Below are 24,923 nucleotides of genomic sequence, written 5' to 3'. Positions count from 1 at the left end.
AAAGAGCAAACAGACAAAAATATTCAAGAAAATTAGATGAAAACTAGAGCATGATAAAATCCAATGTTTACAACCTCCAAAAACTAAGAATTAAACTCTCAACCCTAAGGTGAACCTTCATTGGTAACAATAGCATGCTCATGAAAACACAAGTAAAAGTCATGTAAAAGGTGAACCCTCCCCCACACTTAAGATGTACATTGCCCTCAATGTACACATATAAACACAATAAAAATAGCATCAATAGAAGCATAATGTGTGCGGGAATGCAATTAAAAATAATACTCCCCTGAACTCCTCATTAACATGTGGTGAAATCTATCTCAAGGGCTGGTTATAACAGTTGTGAAGCTCACACAACCATGGAATAACGCACATGATCATGTCTATGACTAAAACATCAACGATATCACTCTCAAAGCCAACTGCACAGAATACAAGGGGTTCAGTAAAGCTCAACAAAGTAGATAAGAAAATAACATCATGAAAGCATAAAGATAACTCTTAGAAGATAAAACCTTTCTGAGCACACAAGTCCACAAACTAAAGATAAAATACATAAAAAAATAAAATGCAAAAAATAAAAAGTCTCATGAGTGTGACGCCTCAAGCGTCAGCATCTAGAGCTAGTGCTGGTGCTGGCGCGGACACTGGTACAGAAGTAGATGAGACCTCCTTGTCAAGAGTCTGCTGAATACGATCAAGTCGCTCCAGAATTGGCACCTGGTTCTCCAAGATGGTGGCAACAACAACCTCGAGTCGAGCCAGGCGCTCATGTACTCGAGGGGAAGATGACTTTGGATCCGTGGATGCTATCAATGCTTGCTTGGTGATCCTGGGCTCAGCTGCAAATGGTGTCTCTGTGGCCTCAGCAAGCTCCTCGTTGTCCTCAGATGACGACTCCACAAGTGTGTATCCACCTGAGCCTGTACGTCTCATAATGCCCATCAACCGGAGAGTAACCAAACCCAATGGTGCTGGACTACTGACCCTCTCCTCGCCCCTGACTGAGCTGATTAGACCCATCTTGAACATAAGACGAGTGATGTAGGGTCCCACAAATAATGCTCCCAATCGTAAGTACTCACTCTGATGACGAATGTAATCGGCGACCACATATCCTAAGTGGAGAGGGACTCTATGGACCATAGAGTGGAGGTACAAAAGATCTGTCCTACGAAGTGAACTAGTACCATCTACCCGACCTGTCACTGACCTACTAAGAACGGCATGAATGTACCTGTGCGTCGGTCGAGTGAGCAAAGAGGCCTTCGAATAGCCTGCGGAATACTGATAACCACCGCATAAATCATGGAAAACCTGGCCCGGAGTGAGATCATAAGGATAATCGGTGAGGAGCTGAGTGTACTTGATAGTATCAGCATAGTCCTGATCGTACAATCCGAGATATATCGAGAACTGGGTCAAAGACATCCTATGCGGCTGATCGAAGGCTCAAAAACGAATGGCATCCTTCGTGTCAAAACTGATATCAACTGTGTCACAATCGAAGGAAAATGAGGCAAGAACCTCCAAGGTGATATCTTGTCTAATGGGCTCCTGAATAGCAAACAGTTGGTCCCAACCTCCCACACTAACTAGTTCCCTGACCTCTTCAGCAAGACCAATGTCCTTTAGTGTGTCCCAGTCAATAAATCGTAACTGTCCAATCTTGAGATTATAGAGGCGCTCGAACCGTTGCTGATGAACGGGGTCAAGAAATTCTACTACCGGTTGTGGGGTTGGCTCCCTATCATGGCGAGGACGTTTCTGAGCCAATCTCTTGGTCTGCGGTGCCATAACTGTGAAGAAAACATGTAGAAATATCAGTTCGAAATATATACAGTGTAAACAGGGCACCGCGTGCATGAAGACAGCGAGCCAGAGAGAAAACAGGGCCAAACGCCCACTGTCCAACCCACGCGGGCGCGTGCTGGCCTCTGCCAGCCTGCCACGAGACTGCGTGGCCAGTGCCCAGCGCACGAGCCAACCGCGCAAGCGCGTGGCTGGCCAGAGTGCGCGGCCAGCCATACCGGGCGCCCGCGCACCCCAGCCACGCGGCTGTGTGGCACTGTGGGCTGTGCACGGCTAGCCCACGGGGGCGCATGGGCAGGCCGCGCGCCCGCGTGGGTGCTTGACTCTAGCAAAATCGCCAGAGTAGGGCTCCTACGCCGCATACAAACCATTTTCAAGTATTCAATAAATGTCCAACATGATCTACTATGAAAAATAGCACACAAATACGATGAAAACACCAAGAAAATGGTTATGAAGAACATGGAAAGGATGGAAGGGAGTAAAAGCTTATCGGATCAAATCGAAGAAGAAAACTCGGTGTAAACTCCAGCAAATCACCTCTAATCCTCCAAAGAGTTGAAAACAATTGGTTTTAGAGATCAAAACTTGAGTTTTATAGGAGTAAAGGGTGGAAGATGAAAGGGTTCTTTGAAAATGGAAGATGATGAATAGTGCCCCCTTCACATTCTTATAGGCACATGGGGGTATAGATTTTCCACTCCCCGCGTGGGTACTGTACATGACCGCATGGAAATTTCACGCGGCCGCGTGAACTGCAAAATTTCTGCATATAGTTCACTGAGGGCCCAAAACTCCAAATTAAAACCAATTTTTTGATAATTAACATCAAAATCACCCTGAACCATGTCATACACATGAAAAATAATTCACAACGCCGAAAAATCTCATGAAAACACCAGCATACATCAGAAATTGATCAAGGCACACACTCATGAATTTATTACTGTAGTAAGTAAATTTTAAGTCTAAAAACTAACTAAAAACTTGGGTTGCCTCTCAAGAAGCGCTTGTTTAACATCACTAACCTTGACGTACCTGTCCTTACCTCATGGTGGCTCATGAAAATGGAAGACCTCCTTCTTAGCAAATTGCACACAAGGAAAAATTCTTAACCAAGTTACCGAATGAGAGTCGCGTCCTCCTTGTGCGTGTTTGTCTCCTATTATGTGGGATTGCTTCCAGCGACGATATCTTGACTTCTTGACTCAGCTAAAAATACGTTCTATGAATCCTCCTTGTGGTTGCTCCTTGAGGGCATGTTCTGCACAAAGTTTTAATTGTGCCTCTTCCATATCTGGCCATTCCTCATACGGATCCGGATGCAAAAATTCCTATAAGTACTCAATAGCAATCTCATCATTGACGTCAATAAAATAACAAGTATCATCAAAGTCAAGAGAGTGCTTCATTGCTTCGGCAAGGCGATATGTGATCTTTTCCTCTCCGATACGCAATGTCATCTCGCCTCCATCCATGTCAATGAGTACCTTAGAGGTGTATAGGAATGGTCTCCCCAGAATTAATGGCACCTCCGCATCTTCATCAACATCTATCACAACAAAATCTGCAGGAAAAATATACTTGTCAACCTTCACTAAAACATCTTCAATTATACCTCGAGGATGATGAACGGAATGATCGGCTAGCTGTAAAGTCATGCGGGTCGGTCGTGGCTCTCCCAAACACAATTTCTGAAATAATGTGTACGGCATAACATTAATACTAGTTCCCGAATGGGCCAAAGCTTTTTCTTTCCCAAACCTCCGATTGCACATGGTATGATGAAACAACCCGGATCTTTCATTTTGTTTGGCAAATTTTTCTGAAGCATTGCCGAATAATTATCTTCCAATACCACAGCCACACTTTCCTCCATCTTCCTCTTATTGGTTAAGAGGTCCTTCAAGAACTTTGCATAACGAGGCATTTGGGACAACACTTCTACAAACGGAATGTTTATGTGTAGTTGTTTGAATAGATCCAGAAATTTCCTGTTTTGCTCATCAACTTGGTCTTTATTCAAATGTGCCGGATAAGGAATTCTTAGAGAAAATGAAGGGGGAAGCACAGCTGGCCCATTCTCCTTGTCTTGCACCCTATCCTATGGCTGTTCTTGTGGACTTTCAGCAGTCTTCCCAGTGGGGGTTTTGGCTTGAAGAGTTTCAGAATTGTTCTCTGCAGCAACCTTTTCTTGGAGCCCTTGACCACTTCGCAACGTGATCGCTTTCACTTACTTGGTAAGCTTCCTAAAGGTCTCTCCGCCAATGATTTCGTTATTTGTCCCACTTGATTCTCCAAGTTATGTAGAGAAGCGATGTGATTATGGAGTGTTGTCTCTATGTTTTGGAACCTTGTGTCGATTGACTGAATAAACTTTGACAAAACCCTTTCTAATTCTGAAACTCTTTCCGGGATCGAAGGTGTTTGCTAAAATCCAGGTGGGGCAGCAGTTTTTTGCTGCCCTTGATTTCCCTATGAGAGATTTGGGTGGTTTCTCCACCCTTGGTTGTAAGTATTGCTATAGGGGTTCCCTTGTCCTCTTCCCGAATTACCCACAAAATCGACTTGTTTAATTGGGGCTGAAATGGTGATTGAGATAGGACAATCGGATGGCATGTGCATACCCCTACAACCATCGCAACTTGTGATTACAGCTATCTTTGATGAAGTCAAAGTGTCCAACTTCTTACTTAATGCCTCTACTTGGGTTGCTAAGGATGTAACTGCATCAATCTCATGGAGCCCGGCCACTTTCTTTGTTTCTCTTGCATTCCATTGGTAGCTATTTAAACCCATTTCTTCAATTAGTTGCCGAGCTTGTTCGGGGGTCTTGTTTCCCATTGTTCCTCCCGCGACAACATCAAGGAGTTGTTTAGTGCTTGAGTTCAACCCATTGTAAAATGATTGAATGACCACCCACTGGGGGAACCCATGTTATGGACACTTTCGCAAGAGGTCTTTGAAACGCTCCCAAGTTTCAAATAAGGATTCAAGCTTTATCTGAACAAATGAAGATATTTCATTGCGAAGCTTTGCCGATTTCCCTGGAGGAAAATATCTTGCGAGGAAAGCTTCAACCATCTCGTCCCACGTTGTGATAGAAGCTCTTGGCAATGAATGAAGCCATTGTTTGGCTCTCCCCTTTAATGAGAACGGGAATGCCCTCAATCAAATTGCATCATCCGAGACCCCATTGATTTTCAACATGTCACAAACTGCAAGGAAGTTCTCAATATGACTATTTGGGTCTTCACAGCTAACCCATTGAACTGTACAGACTGTTGAACCATCTGAATGAAACCCAGCTTTAAGTCGAAATTTTGGGCAGCTACCGGTGGCCTAACAATGCTTGACTGTGTCTCATGAATTGTAGGCCTAGCAAAATCAGATAATGTCCTTTGTTACCCCACTTGTTCAGCTATATTTTTTTATTCTTTGATCTCTATTTCAGCTGGAGAATTCTGTTCTTGTGCAGGTTCTTTGCCCCTTCTATGAAATCTTCACTCAATTTTAGGATCCTCTTCAACTAATGTCGAAGGGTTCCCTCAGGTCATAACCTGAAGCTGAAATCAATAAAAACAACAATGAGAACGGAGAAAGAGAGAAACATGAAGTAGAAAAGCAATAAAAATGTGAATGACTATAGTAATCAATTCCTAGTGTTCCTAATATCCCGTTCCCTGGCAACGGCGCCAAAAACATGACACGTCCGAATATGCGTATAAACCACAAGTGTACAGGTGTCGAAGTAATAATTACCCGGTGAGTCAGGTAGTCGAATCAATAGGGAACAGAAGTATTAGTGATAACCACTTCTCAATTATCTAGTCAGAATCAATGAATATGATGGAGTGAACTTAATTGCAAGCAAAGTAAACAAGTATGCAAGAAATAAAATAGAAGAGTCTCAATCACTAAAGATGAGGTACTCGGGCAATGATCCCCCTAAGATCTTCTATGAAGCTCAAGATTCACTAAATGCTCTAGAATCGAGTCTAATAAGTTGAGGTATTCCAATGATAACAAATCCTTGTCTCCAAGCAAAAGGCACTAGTCCCCTACAAGGTCGCGGTGGAGAAATCGACCAATCTCAACACCTCACACCCCATATGACCGCAATATGCTCTAAGGAAACCTAAGAGTGAAACCGATTCCAAAATGTAGATCTAACCCTAATTCCCAACAAAGGATCCTAACCCCCTACAAGGTCCCTGCGGATTGGCCTTGATTGGTAGGTCCACGTCTTGAAGGGTTCCTCTTCGAAGCTAGGTCGCCAATGGCTCCCCAATGCTATGACGTCGAAGGAACCTACCAAAGTTGGTGAAGAACTCCCTCTCAATCAGCGAAGACCTTCTCCTCAAACCCTAGCCGCCTTTCTCTCCAAGTCTATGCTCAAAGCTTAGCAAAAAGTTCCTTTAGAATCGGCCAAACGGTGTATTTATAGCTTCAGATCATGCCTGTCATGTGCTCCCACGCGCCCATGTGGATTTTCCATGCGCCCATGCGGACTGCAGGAATTTCCACGTGGGCGCATGAACAGTAATTTCTGCTACAGTAATGGTACAGTAAAATTGCTACAGTACTTTGCTACATTGATTTCCACAAACGCGATGACAAACATTCTCTTCTTAAGGTCACACAATCGGCACACGATCATGTAGTAGGCTATAAGGTTTTTCCTTCATCGACGCGTCTTGAAAGTCTTGAAATCTTTACAAAGAGAAGGAATATGGAGACATGGCTGCCTTTGTGCCCTTCCACTAGTAAATTGGCTTGCATAACCATGGAAGTTGGCACACATCTCGTCATACACGAACTCCTCTTGTGTCTTCCTCCTTGATTCGCACAAGAACTTTCAACATTGTCCCTTGCTAGCCTATCTTCGCTTCCTTTTGAATTCCCAATGCCTTCACAACCTATATGCATGAAAGAACACCCAATACACTAAATGAGATATAAATCATATAAGATATGATACTCAATGTATATAAAACATGCATAAAAACATGTTTACTTAAGCACTTATCATATGTCTCCTAACTGATGCTTAATGAGTCTTGAAAATTCTAATATACACGGTCCCAAACCTAAGGTTAACCGTGACTAACTCTACACTATGCTCCGGCGGAGAAATCGCTCAGTCTCAACACCTCACACTGTGTACAGTTGCAAGAAGCTCTAGAGATTCCAAGTGATAAACCCTATTCCTATATGTTGATCTAACCCTTTGGTCCAGGCAAAAGACCCCTAGTCATAATTAAGCCCCAAATACTAAGGATTACTTCAATGCTTCACTCTATTGCTCATGCAACTATGCCCTAGCGGAGTTCCTCTCTTAGCACATTACTCTATTGTGACTGCAAAGAACTCTAGGAACATAGAGGTAGGATAAATCACACCGGAGGGGAAAGGGGACGCTCCTCTACTTCTCGACTCACCCTTTCAACCCTCTGCAATCTAGCAATGTTTAACCCTCATGGTGTGTCACTCATCCACAAAGGCTACCAAGATGGACTCTCAACCCTAGTGTCACTTTAAAGGAGAAATCATTCAACAAGCATTCAAGATTGGAACTCAATTAAAGACATCAATTAAGGAAAACATAATAAAAGGTAAATGAAACAATAACATCCTAGGGTTTACAAGTCCAAGTACCTACTAGGGGGTTTAGCTCTCCATGGAGCAAGATACAATCAATAACGAAATCGAAAGTAAAAACATGTAATCCATAAGAAAACTCCCTCGGTATTTGTGTCGATGGTCTTGTGGAGTAGCCTCGTTCTCTCCAAAGGTCCCTTTGTCAAGCCTAAGGCACACCTCGCTGGATCAGTGCCGACGAAAGCTCCCCTAATAACTATCTTACAAGAAAAATATGGTGTAAAAGCCGTAGAACTACTCCAAAACCCTTGTAAAAGCCCCTCTAAACCCTAGCCGTAGGCCTCCCAAAAGTTGGAGAAAAGATGGAGAGAAGGATGAAAGATGAATCCCCAAATCAGTACAAGTCACAGCTTTATAAATGGCTGGAATCGGGCATCCACACGGGCGTGCGGAATTTCCACACGCCCGTGTGGATTTCTGGAAATCTAATTTTCTGCGGGCTGTGAACAGTAACTGCTACAGTAATTGTTACAATGATTTGCTATAGTAACCTTGCACATCTATGCTGTTGATCGCATCACTTCTTCAATAAAATGCCATATTGGTGAAGATCTTACTAACATTGAACAAGTCGGAATACGCAAATGTAACTGTCTTTGTGCCCCTCCAAACTATGTAGTTGCTTGAGCGCATGAAGGTTGGTACACATTCACGTATCTTGGATTACAACTTGTGTCTTCACATTTGTTCAGTCCAAGACTTCATCAACAAAGTACAATCGCAATCTACTTTGGCTTCTTTCTTTCATATTTGGCTTCACAACCCTATATGCGCAAAAGAACACAAAACCACATGCATTAGTGATAAAATATGATAAAAGTAATGCTCATTGTAAGAAAAGAATACTTCATATTCTTAGTGGACAAACACTTATTATACTTCTCCTCTAACTAGTTCATTCTCATAGAATCAATATATCTATCAGTCTCAACTCGGCGCATATCTATATATTGTTCTAAGAATGCCTCTTGAATATTTTTTCGCTTTCGTTCCCTTTTCCTTCTTTGTGTATCATCTCCTAACCTTTTTCGTCTTGCACTACATGAACTTTGTGGTTGTGAAATATATGGTTGACTGCATGGAGGTTCCGCTTATGCAAAATCACAATCCTCTGTCTCTATTTCAGGTGTAGACAATGATTGGATGGGATCATTTGGTGCGGAATGCTTAGAGATGGAGTGTCCATTGGCATGTTTGTATAATAATCTACATCACGAGAGTGTCTTCCTTCTACATATCTCCCTGTGTAATAAATGTACAAATGGTTAGAAAATTTATTACAAATCTTTAAAGCAAACATTAGTAAACAACACTTTTTTACCCTCATAAATCTCTTGCAATGCTGTGAAATATGGAAAGGGTTTTTGATGTCATCTTCTTGCTTCTTTATTTCTTTGTATATTGTGATGAAAATGTTTAAAAGAAATTATTGCATAAAGTTTGTAAATTATGTGATAAAATATATACCTCAAGTAGTGGTGCCCAAACTTCTTCAGTGGCTTCTACCATATTTTTTTCATAATCCCATCCAAAGCCACTTAATTCGGTAAACCCATTCAGTAGCTTGTAAATTTTTTTTATCTCTTGTTCTAATGCTTTAACTTGTTCAACAGTGCAATTTAAATTAGGGAATTTCGTTACCATGTCACGCAACATTCTATTCCATGTCTCTTTAGTCCATCTACGATTTTCATTCCATTTGGCGGTTATGTCGGTCTTCTCTTGATTTGCCATCTATTCAAAGCCAACAATTTCATTATAATTTTTTGCTTGTTATTTCAACCCCCACTGACAACTCAATTAAATGTAAATAAAATTAAAAATAAATAAATAAAGACATTTCATATAGGTAATACATTTTTAGAGTAGCTTGATATGAATGTCCTATGTATGATAGATGTAAACATATCTCTAATCATATAAATGAACATGTCTTACTAATTAAAAAACATTAAAAAAGAATTAATAGCTCAAAAAGATAAAGAGAATATCAATAATTGGACAGCCTACCACAAAGACAAGTCCAGATGAAGATCCTTCTAATCAACAAAACAATTTAAATAAATAAATAAATAATTAAATAAATTACCAAAAAGTAAGCAAAATTTCATTTCTTTTTCTTTTTCTTTGTGTTATTCTTTTTTGTCACCCTCCAACACATGCATAAACAATGACTGTGGTGACTCTTGATGAGTTTCACAACAAGCATTAAATATTCACCAAATCATACAATTCAGAAACCTAACTAGCCTTTTCCTCTCTTCATGCTTTTATTTTTTTAATATCTCTCAAACTTCACTAATGGACAATATTTTTATGCTACCTTTCAGTAATATATGTATGTATATTTATCTTTGATATTGTTGATGAATCATTATTAATGACAAAGACATAACATTTCAAGAACTAAAACCTTGTGCCCTGATTTAGACAACCCAATCAATAGAGAAAAGACTAGCATTCTGACAACACCCCTTGCGTATGTCCCGCAAGTGCACGGATTGTTGAATTAATAAATCCCAGATGAGTGGGTATCGTATCCACAGAGAGTAGGGAATAAAAACACTTAAATTGTTTCTTAACTAAAAGAAAAGTGAATAGTGATTTGTGTGACAAAATGTGATGTAACAAAAGTAAAAGAAACACGAGAAAGAGTGCGAGTAAAGGGAAGGTAAGGCAATCGATATAAGTGGGGTACCCGGATATTGTTCCGCCTAGGACAATCATTTCAAGTGCAAAAACCCTCTATTATGCTTTCTAACTAATGCATTAATGAGTCGTGGAGATCCTTAAATACATGGTCCCAAATCTAAGGTCAACCATGCCTAACTCTATACATGTCCCGGAGGAGAAATTGAATAACTTCTCAAGCTCGCACTCATATAGAATCGTAATGAGTTCTAGGGATTCTAAGTGATAAATCCTCCTCCTAGATGTAGACCTAACCCTTTGGTCCAGGTGGAAGGTCTCTACTACAATTAAGCCCTAGGTGCTAAAATCACTTAAACGCTTCACTCCGTTGCCCCTGCAACTAAGCCCCAGCGGAAGCTTATCTCTTAGCCCATTCACTCTACTATGACCGCAAAGAGCTCGAGGAAATGGTTGTAGAATAAATCACAACGGAGGGGAAAAGGGACGCTCCTCTACCTCTCGACTCACCCTCTCAACATTCTCCAATCTAGCTTTGTCTAACTCTCGTGGTATGTCACTCACTCACAAGAGTTACAAACAAGAACTCTTAATCCTAGTGTCACTCTAAGAGAGTATTCACACAATCAAGCATACAAGATTGGAACTCAAATAAAACATCAATTAATTGAAAGCATAATAAAAAGGTTTAATGAAATGAATACATTCTAGGGTTCACTGATAAGTGCTTGTGCGATAAGAATACGAAGTGTTCTTTTCTTGTGTTGAGCATTACTTTTCTTGGGTTTTAAGGGTAATATGGGTGTATTTATGTTACTTTTATGCAGGTAGGGTTGTGAGGCCGATTATGAGAGAAAGAAGCCAATGTGGGTCGTAATGCACTAATTTGGAGGAAATCTTGCTAAGGTTCAAACGCGAAGACATAGGTCAGGTTCCAGATGCAGGAATGTATGCCAACCTCCTAGTACACGAGTTAGCACAACTATTTGGAGAGGCACAAGGGCAGTCACATTCAAGCATTCTGACTTGTGCATATAGAACAAGATCTCCACCAACATGTTTGTTATTAAAAAAGCAAGGCGATCCAGGACGTAAATGTGTGCCCGTTTGCGTTACCTTGATGAAAGTATAAATTCGGAAGTATTCCAGGCTGGTACTGTAGCAGGGTATTGTAGAAAACACTGTAGAAAAAAATACTGCAACAGCGCTGTTTACAGCCGGCTGAGAAAACAGGAAAGCAGAGAATCCACAGGGGCTTGTGGAAATTCCATACGCCTATGTGAAAAATCCACAGGGGCGCCTACATGGGCGTGTGGATTCCTGATTCCAGCCCTTTAAAAGCCGCTTTCAACCCTGATTTCAGTATTCTTTTCTCCATATTTTCCCCAACTTGAGAGAGGGCGGCGGCTAGGGTTTTGAGAGGTATTGGCTAGGGCTTTGGAGAGATTCTACGGCTCCGACATCGCGCACCGTTTGGAAGAAGATTATTGGGAGAGCTTTCGTTGACACCGATCTGGCGAGGTGTATCCTAGGCCGAACAAAGGGACCCTTGCGACGAGTAGAGGACTCTCCACAAGACCATCACCATGACTAACGAGGGGATTTTCTATGGATGCTTTGTTTTTACATTCGATTTCATTGATTGTATCTAGCTCCATGGAGAGCTAAACCCCTAGTGGGTACTTGGGTATTTGTAAACCCTAGGATGTATTCGTTTCATTGAATCTCTTTATTATGCTTTCAATTAATTGATGTTTATTGTGGGTTCCAATATTAGAGACTTGATTGTATGAATACTCCCCTAGAGTGACACTAGGGTTGAGAGTTCTTGTTGGTAACTCTTGTGAGTGAGTGACACACAATGAGAGTTAGACAAAGCTAGATTAGAGAGGGTTGAGAGGGTGAGTCGAGAGGTAGCGGAGCGTCCCCTTTCCCCTCCGGTGTGATCTATCCTATCTCCATGTTCCAAGAGTTCTTTGCGGCCATAGTAGAGTGAATGGGCTAAGGGATGACCTTCCGTTGGGGCTTAGTTGCGAGTGCAACGGAGTGAAGCGCTGAAGTGATTTTAGCACCTACGGCTTAATTATGGCTAGGGATCTTCCACCTGGACTAAAGGGTTAGGTCTATACATAGGAATAGGGTTTATCACTTGGAATCCCTAGAGCTCATTGCAATTCTATGCGAGTGTGAGGTTGAGAGGTTATCAATCTCTCCTCCGGGACATGTATAGAGTTAGGCATGGTTGATCTTAGATTTGGGATCATGTAATTAAGGATTTCCACGACTCATTGTTGCATCGATTAGGAAGTATAATAGATGGTTCTTGCACTTGAAATGATTGTCCTAGGCGGATCAATATCCGGGTGCCCCATCTTTATAGATTGCCTTACCTTCTCCTTTACTTGTGCTCTCTATCTTGTTGCTTTTATTTTCGTTATTTCATATTTTGTCACACTAATCAATATTCATCTTCCACATTAATTAAAAAACAACTTAAGTGTCTTTATCTCCTACTCTCTGTGGATACGATACCCACTCATCTGGGATTATTACTTTAACACCCGTATACTTGCGGTTTACACGCATATATGGACGTGCCGAGTTTTTGACGCCGTTGCCAGGGAGTAGGCGTTTAGAGATACTTTGCACTTTGTTTTCTTAGCTATTCATTCATTCTATTTCATATTTTCTTTCCTATCATCATTCTGAATTATTCTTTTTTCTTTTATCACAGAAATGATTGAAATACACGAGTTATTCGACACTATCACAAGAATGGTTGAAAATGCGAAATAAAAGGTTCAATTGTTTGCAGTACAGGATACACCGTGTCATTTCTTGCAAGAGTCATATAATATTTAACAGCCCATAGAAGAATCAGTTGAAGATTATATTGCTAGAATTCGAGAACGAAACTGCGAATTAGATAATGTGTTAGATCAGTTTGAGAGATCTGCATTGGGATCAATGAATGATCACTTAGAGGAAAGTATGGAGAGGGTCCTAGCTCAATTTGATTCATCTTATCATGAACAAAAGCAGGAACTTTTCTCTTTGTGTGTGTCGATATTAGGAGGGGAGAGTTGTGGAATGGAAGTATTGTTTGTCATAGAAGACCACACAAAAACACATTTATAAGTGGAAGAAGGGGAGAATGATTGTGAACATGAGGCGAAGGATTTTGAGAAGACTGACAAATTGAACGAGAGTAGGTTGTGCCCTTCGATTGATAAACTACCAGAACTTGAGCTTAAAACCTTACCATCGCATTTAGAGTATGCCTTCTTGATGGAAAAATCTAAACTCCTAGTGATTGTAGCTTCAAACTTGTCGGTGGATCAAAAGGGAAGGCTTGTTAGCATGTTGAAAAGGCATACATCGGCTATTGCGTGGAAGATCTCCGACAGTAAGGGCATAAATCCATCATTCAGTACTCATAAAATCTTAATGGAAGATGATTACAAATCTATGATCCAACCTCAGCGGAGGTTAAATCCGAACATGAAGGAAGTCGTCAAGGCGGAGGTGGTGAAGCTCCTGGATGCAGGGATTATCTACCCTATTTTCGATAGTGCATGGGTGAGTCCAACTCAAGTGGTTCCAAAAGAAGGGGGAATAACAGTGGTGAGAAATGAAAAGAATAAATTGATTCCAACCAGGACGGTTACAAGATGGCGAGTCTGCATTGATTATAGAAGATTAAATGATGGCACTCGAAAAGATCATTTCTCATTACCATTTATCGATCAGATGCTGGAACGATTGGTAGTGCTTCAATTCTATTGCTTCCTTGATGGCATGTCGGGATACTTTCAAATCCCCATAGCTCTAGAAGATCAGGAGAAGACCACATTTACTTTCACTTATGGCACTTTTGCTTATAGAAGAATGCCTTTTGGGTTGTGTAATGCACCAACAACATTTCAACACTGTATGACGGCCATTTTTGATGATCTTTTGGAAGATATTATGGAGGTGTTCATGGATGATTTTTCGGTATTTGGGGACTCTTTCGACATATGCTTGAAGAATTTGGAAAGAGTACTAGTGAGATGTGAAGAAACAAACTTCGTCTTAAATTGGGAGAAATGTCATTTTATGGTCCAAGAAGACATTGTCCTTGGATGCTCCTTTTGATTTTGGGCATAACTGTCTGAGTGCATTCAATTTGTTGAAGGAGAAATTAGTGCAAGCACCAATTTTGACTATACCAGATTGGAATGAACCCTTTGAGCTCATGTGTGACGCAAGTGATTGCGATGTGGGAGCAGTTTTGGGGCAAAGGAAAGATAAGCAGTTTTGACCGATTTATTATACTAGCAAGACTCTCACAAGTGCCCAAGAGAATTATATAACCACCGAAAAGGAGTTGTTAGTAGTGGTGTTTGCTTTTGACAAGTTTAGGCCATACTTCATTTTATCTAGGGTCAAAGTATTTACTGATCACTCGGCACTCCGTTATCTCATGAACAAGGATGACGCAAAGACAAGATTGATTCGCTGGATCTTATTGTTACAAGAATTTGATATGGAAATAAAAGATAAGAGGGGAATCGAAAATGTGGTTGCAGATCATCTTTCAAGATTATAAGGTTGTGAGGAGCAAGAACTGGCAAGCAAGGAAATCAATGATTTCTTCCCTGAGGAACATCTGTATGCAGTACAGGAGTCAGAGTCAGAAGATACTCCATGGTTCGCGAATTTTGCAAATTATTTATCAGGAAAGGTACTGAAGCAAGGCCTCAGTTTTCAAGAAAAGAAAAAGTTTTTCAGTGACTTGAAGAACTATTTTTGGGATGATCCCTACCTATTCCATATTTGTGCAGACCATGTGGTTCGCAGATGTGTTTCTAGGAAGGAAGGTTGGAGCTTTATTGTGCATTGTCATTCAGGTCCTGTTTGAGGGCATTATGCTTCGAGCAGAACTGCTGAGAAAGTTATAGCCGCTGGTTTCTATTGGCCAACTTTATTCCAGGATGTCCATCAGTTTGTTCTTCATTGTGATAGTTGTCAGAGGGCTGGAAACCTATCGTGAAGGGATGAAATGCCTCAGAATCTGATGTAGTTTTGCGAGGTGTTCGATGTTTGGGGCATTGGCTTCATGGGACCATTCCCGAAGTCTAATGGTAATAAATATATTTTGGTGGCAGTTGACTATGTTTCTAAATGGGTGGAGGCTCAAGCTCTTCCAACTAATGATGCAAGAACGGTGGTGAAATTTCTAAAGAGGCTCTTCACTCGAGTTGGGACTCCATGAATCATCATTAGCAATCGAGGAACCCATTTTTGTAACACACAACTTGTGATAGTGTTGAAGCGCTATGGAGTACATCATCGTCTTGCTACCCCTTATCACCCGCAAACGAGTGGACAAGTGGAAGTTACAAATAGGGAGCTCAAGAGGATTTTAACTAAGTCCATGGAACAAGGGAAGCGGGATTGGTCTAAACGGTTAGATGACACACTTTGGCTCATAGAACAGCGTACAAAACCCCGATAGGCACTACTCCCTACAATTTGGTGTATGGAAAATCTGTCATTTACCTGTGGAGTTAGAGCATAAAGCATATTGGATGTGTTCTTTCCTTGTGTTGAGCATTACTTTTCTCAGGTTTTAACGCTAATATGGGTGTATTTATGTTACTTTCATGCAGGTAGGGTTGTGAGGCCGATTATGAGAGAAAGAAGCCAATGTGGTTCGTAATGCATTAATTTGGAGGAAATCTTGCTAAGGTTCAAACGCGAAGACATAGGTCGGGTTCCAGATGCACGAATGTGTGCCAACCTCCTCGTCCTCGAATTAGCACAACTATTTGGGGGGCACAAGGGCAGTCACATTCAAGCATTCCGACTTGTGCATATAGAACAAGATCTCCACCAACATGTCTGTTATTAAAGAAGCAAGGCGATCCATGACATAAATGTGTGCCCGTTTGCGTTACCTCTATGAAAGTATGGATTCGGGAGTATTTCAAGCCAGTACTGTACCAGGGTATTGTAGAAAATAATGTAGCAAAAATATTACAGTAGCACTATTTACAGCCGACCGAGAAAACAGGAAAGCAGAGAATCCACACGGGCGTGCGGAAATTCCACACGCCCGTGTGAAAAATCCACAGGGGCACCCACATGGGCGTGTGGATTCCTGATTCTAGCCCTTTAAAAGCCGCTTTCAGCCCTAATTTCAGCATTCTTTTCTCCATCTTTTCCCCAACTTGAGAGAGGGCGGCGGTAAATGTTTCCCCGCAAGTGTAAGGGATCGCCAAATGGCATTGGGAATTCAAAGAGAGCGAAGATAGGCTATCATGGCATAATATTGGGAGTTCTTGTACAAATCAAGTTGGAAGACACAAGAGAGTTTGTGTACGAGGAGATGTGTGCCAACTTCCATAGTTTGAAAGCCAAGTTATTAATGGAAAGGCACAAAAGACAGCCATGTCTCACATTCCTCCTCTTGTAAGATTTCAAGACCTTCCAAGAGTATTGATGAAGGAAAAGCTATATAGTCTACCATATGATCGCAAGTACCGATCGTATGGCCTAAGAGGAGAATGTTTATCATCGCGCCAGAAAATCACTGTAGCGAAAGTACCGTAGCAGATATACGGGCAACAGTACCGGTGAGCTCACGCAAGCCTCTCGGCACCACGCGCGCCGCGGAAAACTTACGCGGGCGCCAGGCACGTGACAACACATGTGAGGCTATAAATACACCTTGGCCGATTCTAAAGGACTTTTGGTGAGCTTTGAGCATAGACATTTGAGAGAGAGGCGGCTAGGGTTTGAGGGAGAAGGTCTTCGCTGATTGAGGAGTTCTTCACCAACTTTGGATAGGTTCCTTCTCGACAAGCCATAGCATTTTTGTTTATTGGCTTAATTTAGCTCGGAGAGAACCCTTCAAGACGAGAACTACCAATCAAGGCCAATCCACAAGGAATTCGAGGGGTTTTCTATGGGTTTTATTGCTTTCATTGTATCCATTATTGTTTTTGTAACTAGGCTCCATGGAGGGCTAAACCCTAGGGTATTTGGGCATGTGAACCCTAAGATTTATATTTTGATTGATTCTCTTAATGCTTCTAGTTAATCCGAGTTGTCTTGAGTTTTAATCTTGTGATTAATTGCTTGTTAGTGTTGTTAATCCTGTGGTTGATTTACATTGCATGACTTAATACTTTTGATGAGAGGTTCCAATAGAGTTAGATTTCCAAGATTAAAGAGGTTTTACAGGGTGAGCCTTGAGATGGAGGAGTGTCCCTTCCCATTCGATTGAGTGTTTCCTATCTCCAGAGATTCCATATTCTCCTTGCAACCATATTTGTGAGGCGAGATTGTTTCGATTTCTCCACCGGGACCTTGTAGGGGTTAGATCCTTCGGGCCGAATTAGGGTTGATCTACATTTAGGAATCGTCACTCTTAGGCTCTTTACAGTACAAGCTGGCGGTCATATAGAAAACCAGGCCGATCAATCGGGACCGTAGTGCCAGTATCGTGATCGCCGATCTCGATTATATTTGGATTTCCACCCATCTAATCTTACTCATCATAGAACACTTTGCTTATTCGGTACCAATACCTGAACCTAGGGGGGGAGCATCATCCTAATACCCTTAATTTTTACCGATTGAGATCTCCATCCATTAATCCTTTTAATATTCGTCTCCGGTATTCACTATCAAGACATTAGGATCACCATACCTTCCATTTATCATTAGTTAGAAAGCAAAGAAGAAGTTAGTACTAGTAGCCCTGTTCCTCGTGGGATTTGACTACCACCTCACCGGGTGTAATTATTGGGTTCGATGTCTGCACCCTGAGGTTTATACTATTCGGCATGTCAAGTTTTTTGGCGCCACGTAGAACGGATATTAGGAAATCACTAGGACTTGGATTACTTTAGTCATTCATACATTTTCTTTGCTTGTCTATCTCACATTTCTCTCTTCTTCCGCATTTCGTTATTTTGTACCCTTGTTTTCTCCTTACTAAGTGAACAAGTGATTCCTGCTTTTCTTTTATATTTCAGACAATGTTTGACGAAGCACTGTTAATGGAGACAATAAGGCAAATGGCATCTAATGAGAAAAAGATAGAACAAGTTGTAGCGTACTCAGACTCACAAGTTATATGATGAGTTTTGTTCAGACACCGAACCGCAGGGAGACACCAAGGACATGGAATATCTTTATCATGGGGCTGAATTGTCGAGCTCTAGAAAGACTTCACAAGTTCGCATTTAAGTGTTCAAGTATGGAGCTTAAAATAAACTAGTAGCGTCTCCACATTCATTTTCAAGGGAAGTGCGTACTGGTCACTGCCCGAACCGGTACGTTATGAAGATGAGACCATCGGTTATGTTGAATCAATACTGCCAATTGAGATTTCAGTTTGATGACCGAGGAATGATGAAGATGTTTTCAGGACCCAGGAGAGTAGAGCTAGTGCGGTGAGGTAACGAGGAAGGAGTCGAAGACACCTCGCAAGGAAGCTGAAGGAAATCGATCGGAAATGCTGGGGCAGTCAGCGACCGTCGGTGGAAGAACCCCGACTTAGAGCTGAAAACACACGGAACATTTGAGTATGCACCTCATCGATGGTCAAAGTTGCCGGTGATCATTGCTCAAATCTTTCATTGAGAAAAAGAGAAACTTGTCACCATGTTGAGCAAAATAAAACATCCATAGCTTGAAAATTCAGATATCAAGGGAATAAATCCTTCCTTTACCTCACAAGATTTTGATGGAAGATAATTACAAAACCGATTCAACCAACAAAGACTAAACCGAATATGAAAGAGGTGGTAAAAGGAGTTTTGAAACTTAGACGCAGGAATATTTATCCCATTGATAGTGTCAGTGAGCCCAACACAAGTGGTACCAAAGAAGGGTGGCATGACGGTGGTTAAAAATGAGCAAAATGAATTACCCGACAAGAATAGTGACGGGTGGCGAGTTTGTACTGATTATTGGAGATTGAATGATGCCACAAGCGATCACTTTCCATTGCCATTCATTGATCAAATGTTAGAACCATTAGCTGGCCACACAAATTCTATTGTTTTCTAGATGGCAGCGTCGTTATATTTCCAAATTCCACTGCCCCGAGGATCAAGAGAAAACAACCTTTACATGTCCTTTTGGTACTTTTGCTTATAGACAAATGCCATTCGGACTTGTAACGCCTCCCTGCTACCTTCCAAAGATGTATGACGGTTATTTTGACTCCACTTGTTAGAAGATGTAATGGAGGTTTTCATGGATGATTTTTTCGTATTCCTCCTCCTCCGAAAATCTTTCGAGACATGCTTGAAAACTTAAGAAGGTAGTTATGAGGTGTGAAGAGATCTAATTTATTGAATTGGCGTAATGCCACTTCATGATCCAAGAGGGAATTGTTCTTGGTCATAAAATTTCAGCCAAGGGATTGGAAGCGATCGGGCAAAACGAAACCATCAAAAACTACCTCCTCCAACCAATGTCAAGTGCAATTAGGAGCTTGGCCATGCGTGTTTTATCGTCGATTCATCAAAGATTTTTCTAAATAGCTCGTACCGCTGACCAAGTTGTTGGAGAAAGATGTCTGGCTTGAGTTTAATGATGCTTGCTCGCTTGCCTTCAACATTTTAAAAGAAAACTCGCATAAGCACCAATCCTTATCTCACCGTATTGAACCTCCTTTGAACTTATGTGTGATGCTAGTGATCATGCCGTAGGGGGCTGTTCTAGGCCGTTGAAAGATAAACATTTTCAGCCCATTTATTATGCGAGCAAGAGTTGACAAGCTCAAAAGAACTAGACAACTACGGAGAAGGAATCATATCGTAGTTTTTGCATTTGACAAATTCGTGATCATACCTCATTCTTTCACGCGGTTGTCTTCACAGATCATTCAAGCGCCACGTCTAATGAACAAATCTGGATGCAAAGCCAAGGCTGATTCGTTGTTGTTATTGCAAGAATTTGATGTTGAGATTAGGGACAAGAAAGGGGCTGAATATGTGGTCGTTGCATCACCTTTCTCGGCTTGAAGGTGTAGCCAGGTCATAGAAGACTGACACGATGCATTTTAGGGAGGATTTGTATAATCATAGAAATTTCGTGGGTTGACACCTGGTCTCACCGACGGCTAATTATTTATCGGGAAAGTTCTACCTAGAGGACTTTCTTTTCAACAAAGGAAGAAATTCTTTGCAGACTTGAAGCATTTTTCTTGGGAGGATCCTTATCTTTTCAGGATGTGCGAGACCTCATATCGCGCGGCATGTGTCTCCACAAAAGAAGGGAGTGGATATTTTAGCTCATTGTCACCGGGACCGTGGGCGGTCATTATGCCCGTGGAGGACGGTCGGTGCTGTCCCTGGTTTTTATTGGTCAACGCATTTCAAGATGCAAGACAATTTGTACAATGTTGTGATAGTTGTCAAAGAGTAGGGAATTTGTCTAAACGTTATGAGATGCCACAAAATCCAATGCAGTTTTGTGAGGTTTTTGATGTGTGGGGTATTGACTTTATGGGGTCGCTCCCTTATTCCAATGGGAATCGTTATATCTGGTCGACGTGAATATGTGTCTAAGTGGGTTGAGGCTCAAGCTCTTCCCACAAATGATGCTAGAACGGTAGTCAAATTCCTCAAGAAATTGTTCACTTGACTGACACCTAGGATCATCATAAGTGATCGAGGGACCCTACTCTTTGCAATGCACAACTTGAGAAAATTCTGAAAAGATATGGAGGAACTATAGTCTTGTTACTCCCATCATCCGCAAAACAAGTGGACGTAGAGGTAACCACAGAGTTGAAGAGTAATTTTGTCTAAACGGGTGGAGTACGGGCCTCGAAGGATTGGTCGCAAAGATTAGATGCGACATCGCTAGGGCATACCGACAGCATAAAAATCACTGTGGGGGGACCACAACTTACAGGCACTTAGTTCATGGGAAAGTGTGTGCCATCTACCGGTAGAACTTGAGCACAAGGCATATTGGGCAATTAGCAATGAATTTCAGCCTTTCCCCGGTTGGAGACCAAAGAAAGTTGCAATTGAATGAGTTAGATGAATATGCTTGAGAGCTATGAAAATGCGCCGACCTGCTGGTAAAGAAAGAATACCGCTTCCATGGCATGACAAGCACATTAGACTGCACAAGGACTTCAAAGTAGGTGATCCAAAGGTTACTCTTCAATTCTCGATTGAAGTCTTCGGGGAAACTAAAGTTAAGGTGGTCGTAATCATTTGAGGTCAGCTCAAGTATCAACACGGCGAATCGAAATCACTCACCCGGGAGAAGGGAACCTCAAACCACCTGGACATAGGTTGAAGCCCACTTTGAAGGAGGTGCAAGATGCTAAGAGGTTTTCCACTTTTATGATCCACCATAAGCAGTAAGGACAGGTACCTTTCAAGCTTAGTGTGGGACGTTAAACAAGCGCTTTGGGGAGGCAAACCAAAAGTTTTAGTTGTTTTAGACTTGAAATTTATTTCCGCAAGAATAATTTCATGAGTGTGTGTGCCTTGATCAATTTTTGTTGTTTGTCGGTGTTTTCATGAAATTTTTTCGGTGATATATTATTTTTCATGTATGACATGGTTTAGGTGTTTCAATGCTAAATGTTGAAAAGTTGGTGTCACTTGGTTTAGTCCCTTAGTGGACTGTCTGCAGAAATTGAACTCCACACGCCCCGTGGAATTTCCACACGAAGCTGTGTAGAGCACCCACGCTGGGAGTGGCAACTAATAAATTCTACGCTCTATAAGAATGTGAAGGGCACTATTCATCTTCCATTTTAAAGAACCCTTCATCTTGCACTTTTCACTCCAATAAAACTCGTTTTGATCTCTTAAACCATTTGTTTTCAATTCCTTGGGGATTAGATGATTTCAGTCGGAGTTTGCAACTCTATTTTTTCTCTCTCCAATTTGTCTGCTTTCCTCACTTTCTCCCACCCTTCCATGTTCTCTTTCAAGGTCACTTTTCATGGAATTTCATGGTATTTGTGTGCTATTTTCTCAGGAAATCGCTAGACAATCTAATGAATGCTTGAGAATGATTTATGTGAGGCGTAGGAGCCCCAACCGGGCGAATCATTCGAGTCGGGCGGCGCCCACGCAGCGCCGCTGCCTGCCCACGCCACCGCTGCGGCCCCTTGTCAGACGCGCCCGCCCACGCCCACAGCCTGCGCGCGGGCGAGCTCTGCCGCGCGAAGCCTCGAGCAACACGCGCCTCGCTGCTGGCCGGGAGCGGGAGAAGTTCGCCAGTTACCAAATGCAGCCTGCGCCGCCCGCTGGTCTGGAAGTCTATCAATGGCAAGGCCGTCAACCGGCCGAAAGCCAGACCGCGCCTGCTACCAAGGTGGCTGAGCCGTAGGCCAAGTGGCCCTCGCTTGTCCTCCGGCTCACGCTGCCCTCGCCGCACGCTGCCCTGCTTACACCGTGATACATGTTTAACTGATGTTTTACATCGCCGCAGACATGGCACCGCTGGGACCAAGAGATTGGTCGTAAACGTCCTCGCCATATGACAGGGAGCCACCCACCACTAAAGTGCGGAATTCCCCGGACCCCTGCTCATCGGGCCAGAATCTTGTTCGAGCTGCCTCCGTAATCTCAAGATTGGACAAATACCATTTATTGACCCAGACGTTAAAGAGGAGGAGCGGTTGGTCTCGCCGAAGAGGTCGAGCTAGTTAGTGGGGAGGTTGGACCGATTGCTTGTTATTCAGGAGTCTGCCGACGAGATACCATCTTGGAGGTTCTTGCCTCGCCTTCGATCGCGACGCCAGCTTGATACCGCTTTTGACACGGAGTATGCCATTTTGTTTCCTCGAAATTTTGGTCACCAAGAGATGGGATGTCTTTAACCCGCTCGATATATCTATTATACGATCGACTATACCGATACTATCGAGTACACACAAATCCTCACCCGACACCCTCATGATCTCACCCGGCCGTTTTCCATGATTTATGGGCGGCCGCCGGGTGATTCTCTCGTGCCGGGCCGAAGGTCTTCAGCCTCACTCGACCGGGCGCACGTACATTCATCGCCAGCTTCAAAATGGCCGCTGACGTCGGGAGATGGTACCGGTTCACTTCACAGACAAATTCAGACTCCACCATGGTCCATGGAGTCCCTCTCCACCTGGCGATATGTGGTCGATTACTTTCGCCATCAGACTGAGTACCGTGGTTAGAGCATTGTTCGCGGGACCTCGATCACTGCCTTATTTTCAAGATGGGTCTCGATCCGCCTCCGTCAGGGCGAGGAGTAGGTCGCGAGTCTACACTACTGGGTTTGGTTACCTCCGCTGATGGGCATTGTGAGACGTATAGGCTCGTGTGGATACACACCATCGAGTCATCATCTCGAGGATGGCTTGTGTGAGCCCATCGAGGCCACGCCGTAGGCACCATCTCAGCCTGGCTGGGCGATCACCGAGGCAAGACCCACGCCATCCACCCATCCGTAGTCATCTATCTCTCGAGTACACGAGCCTCGGCTCGACTCGAGGCCGCCGTTGTTACCATCTTGAGAACCAAAGGATTCCTGAGCGACTTGATCAGCCCGGGCCAGACTGACGAGGAGGTCTCATCCGCTTTCACATTCAAATGGCTCGCTGGCCAACATTCAAGACCAAATTCTCCGTGATGTCATTGAGGCGTCACACCCACGAGACTTTTTATTTTTGCATTTTATGTTTTATGTGTTTTATCTTAGCTCAGACTTTGGTGCTCATAAAGGTTTCAATCTTCCTCGAGAGTTATCTATGCTGCTTTCGTTTTGTTGTTATTTGTTTGCATCTTCATGCTTCCTTTTCTAGTTTTGTTGGAGAGTTTAATGAACCCTTGTATTCGTGCGCTGGCCTTGAGAGTGATGTTGTTGAGTGTTTTTAGTCATAGTATCACAATCATGCTTTATTCCATGGTCATGTGAGTTCACAACCATTACAACACGCCCTTGAGATAGACTTCACCAAATATCCAGGAATTAGAGTATTGTTTTAATTGCATTCCCGCACACATGTTGTTTATTGATGCTATATCTTTATTGTGGTGCTACATGTGCACATTGGTGGCAATGTACATCTTGAAGTGTGGGGAGGGTTCACCTTTATACATGACTTATACTTGTGTTTTCATGAGCATGCTCTTGTTGTCAATGAAGGTTCACCTTAGTTAAGAGTTTAATTTAGTTTTTGAGGTTGGTGAACATTAGATTTATCATGTTCTAGTTTTCATCCAATTTTCTGGAATATCTTTTCACCGCTTGCCTTTGTGCACTTTTTCACTCATTAGACCTATGAATACTCTAGTTCATGTTTGGGACCTTTAGTGTTGTTTTATGAAAAAAAAAATCAGAAAAATTAGAAAAATTGAAAAAAATTTGAAATTGTTTGTTGCTTGTACATAGTGGAAAGAGCACCACTACGATGTATGTAGCTACTCATAAGTCGGATACTTGTTGGCGTCTCAATGAGAGAAAGTAGCCATCTCATGGGATGTGTGAAAGCTATCACCCTTAGTGGAAAGAGCCACCACCGAAAGTGTGAAAGCCACTCCGGAGGCATCTTGGGAAAGGGCTACCTAGAGGATTGTGTGAAGCTACTACCTTTTCTTTTTGTTCAACAAGTCCCGCTTTTAATAAAACATAGTAGTGGACATAGTGTTGATATGAGTTGAGTTTTTCACACACACACAAATTCGGATTTTATCACATTCATTTTTGATTGTATTGTTTGCTAGAGCATTGATTGTTTTTGTCTGGTTTTTTATTTTCTCTATAATTTTAGAATTTCATTC

General features: G+C 42.2%; 1 non-coding gene across 1 annotated transcript; it reads left to right on the top strand.

Moving 5' to 3' along the window:
* Nucleotides 1-4,744: 4,744 nt before the first annotated feature.
* LOC120281557 lies at nt 4,745-4,851 on the top strand. The gene has a single exon (XR_005542695.1). It is a non-coding gene; the product is annotated as a small nucleolar RNA R71 (small nucleolar RNA).
* Nucleotides 4,852-24,923: the final 20,072 nt, after the last annotated feature.

Source organism: Dioscorea cayenensis, chromosome 17 (assembly GCF_009730915.1).
Source record: "Dioscorea cayenensis subsp. rotundata cultivar TDr96_F1 chromosome 17, TDr96_F1_v2_PseudoChromosome.rev07_lg8_w22 25.fasta, whole genome shotgun sequence".
Lineage (NCBI taxonomy): Eukaryota > Viridiplantae > Streptophyta > Magnoliopsida > Dioscoreales > Dioscoreaceae > Dioscorea > Dioscorea cayenensis.
The sequence above is the reverse complement of the archived record's forward strand: the minus strand, read 5'-3'. Positions and strand labels throughout refer to the sequence as shown.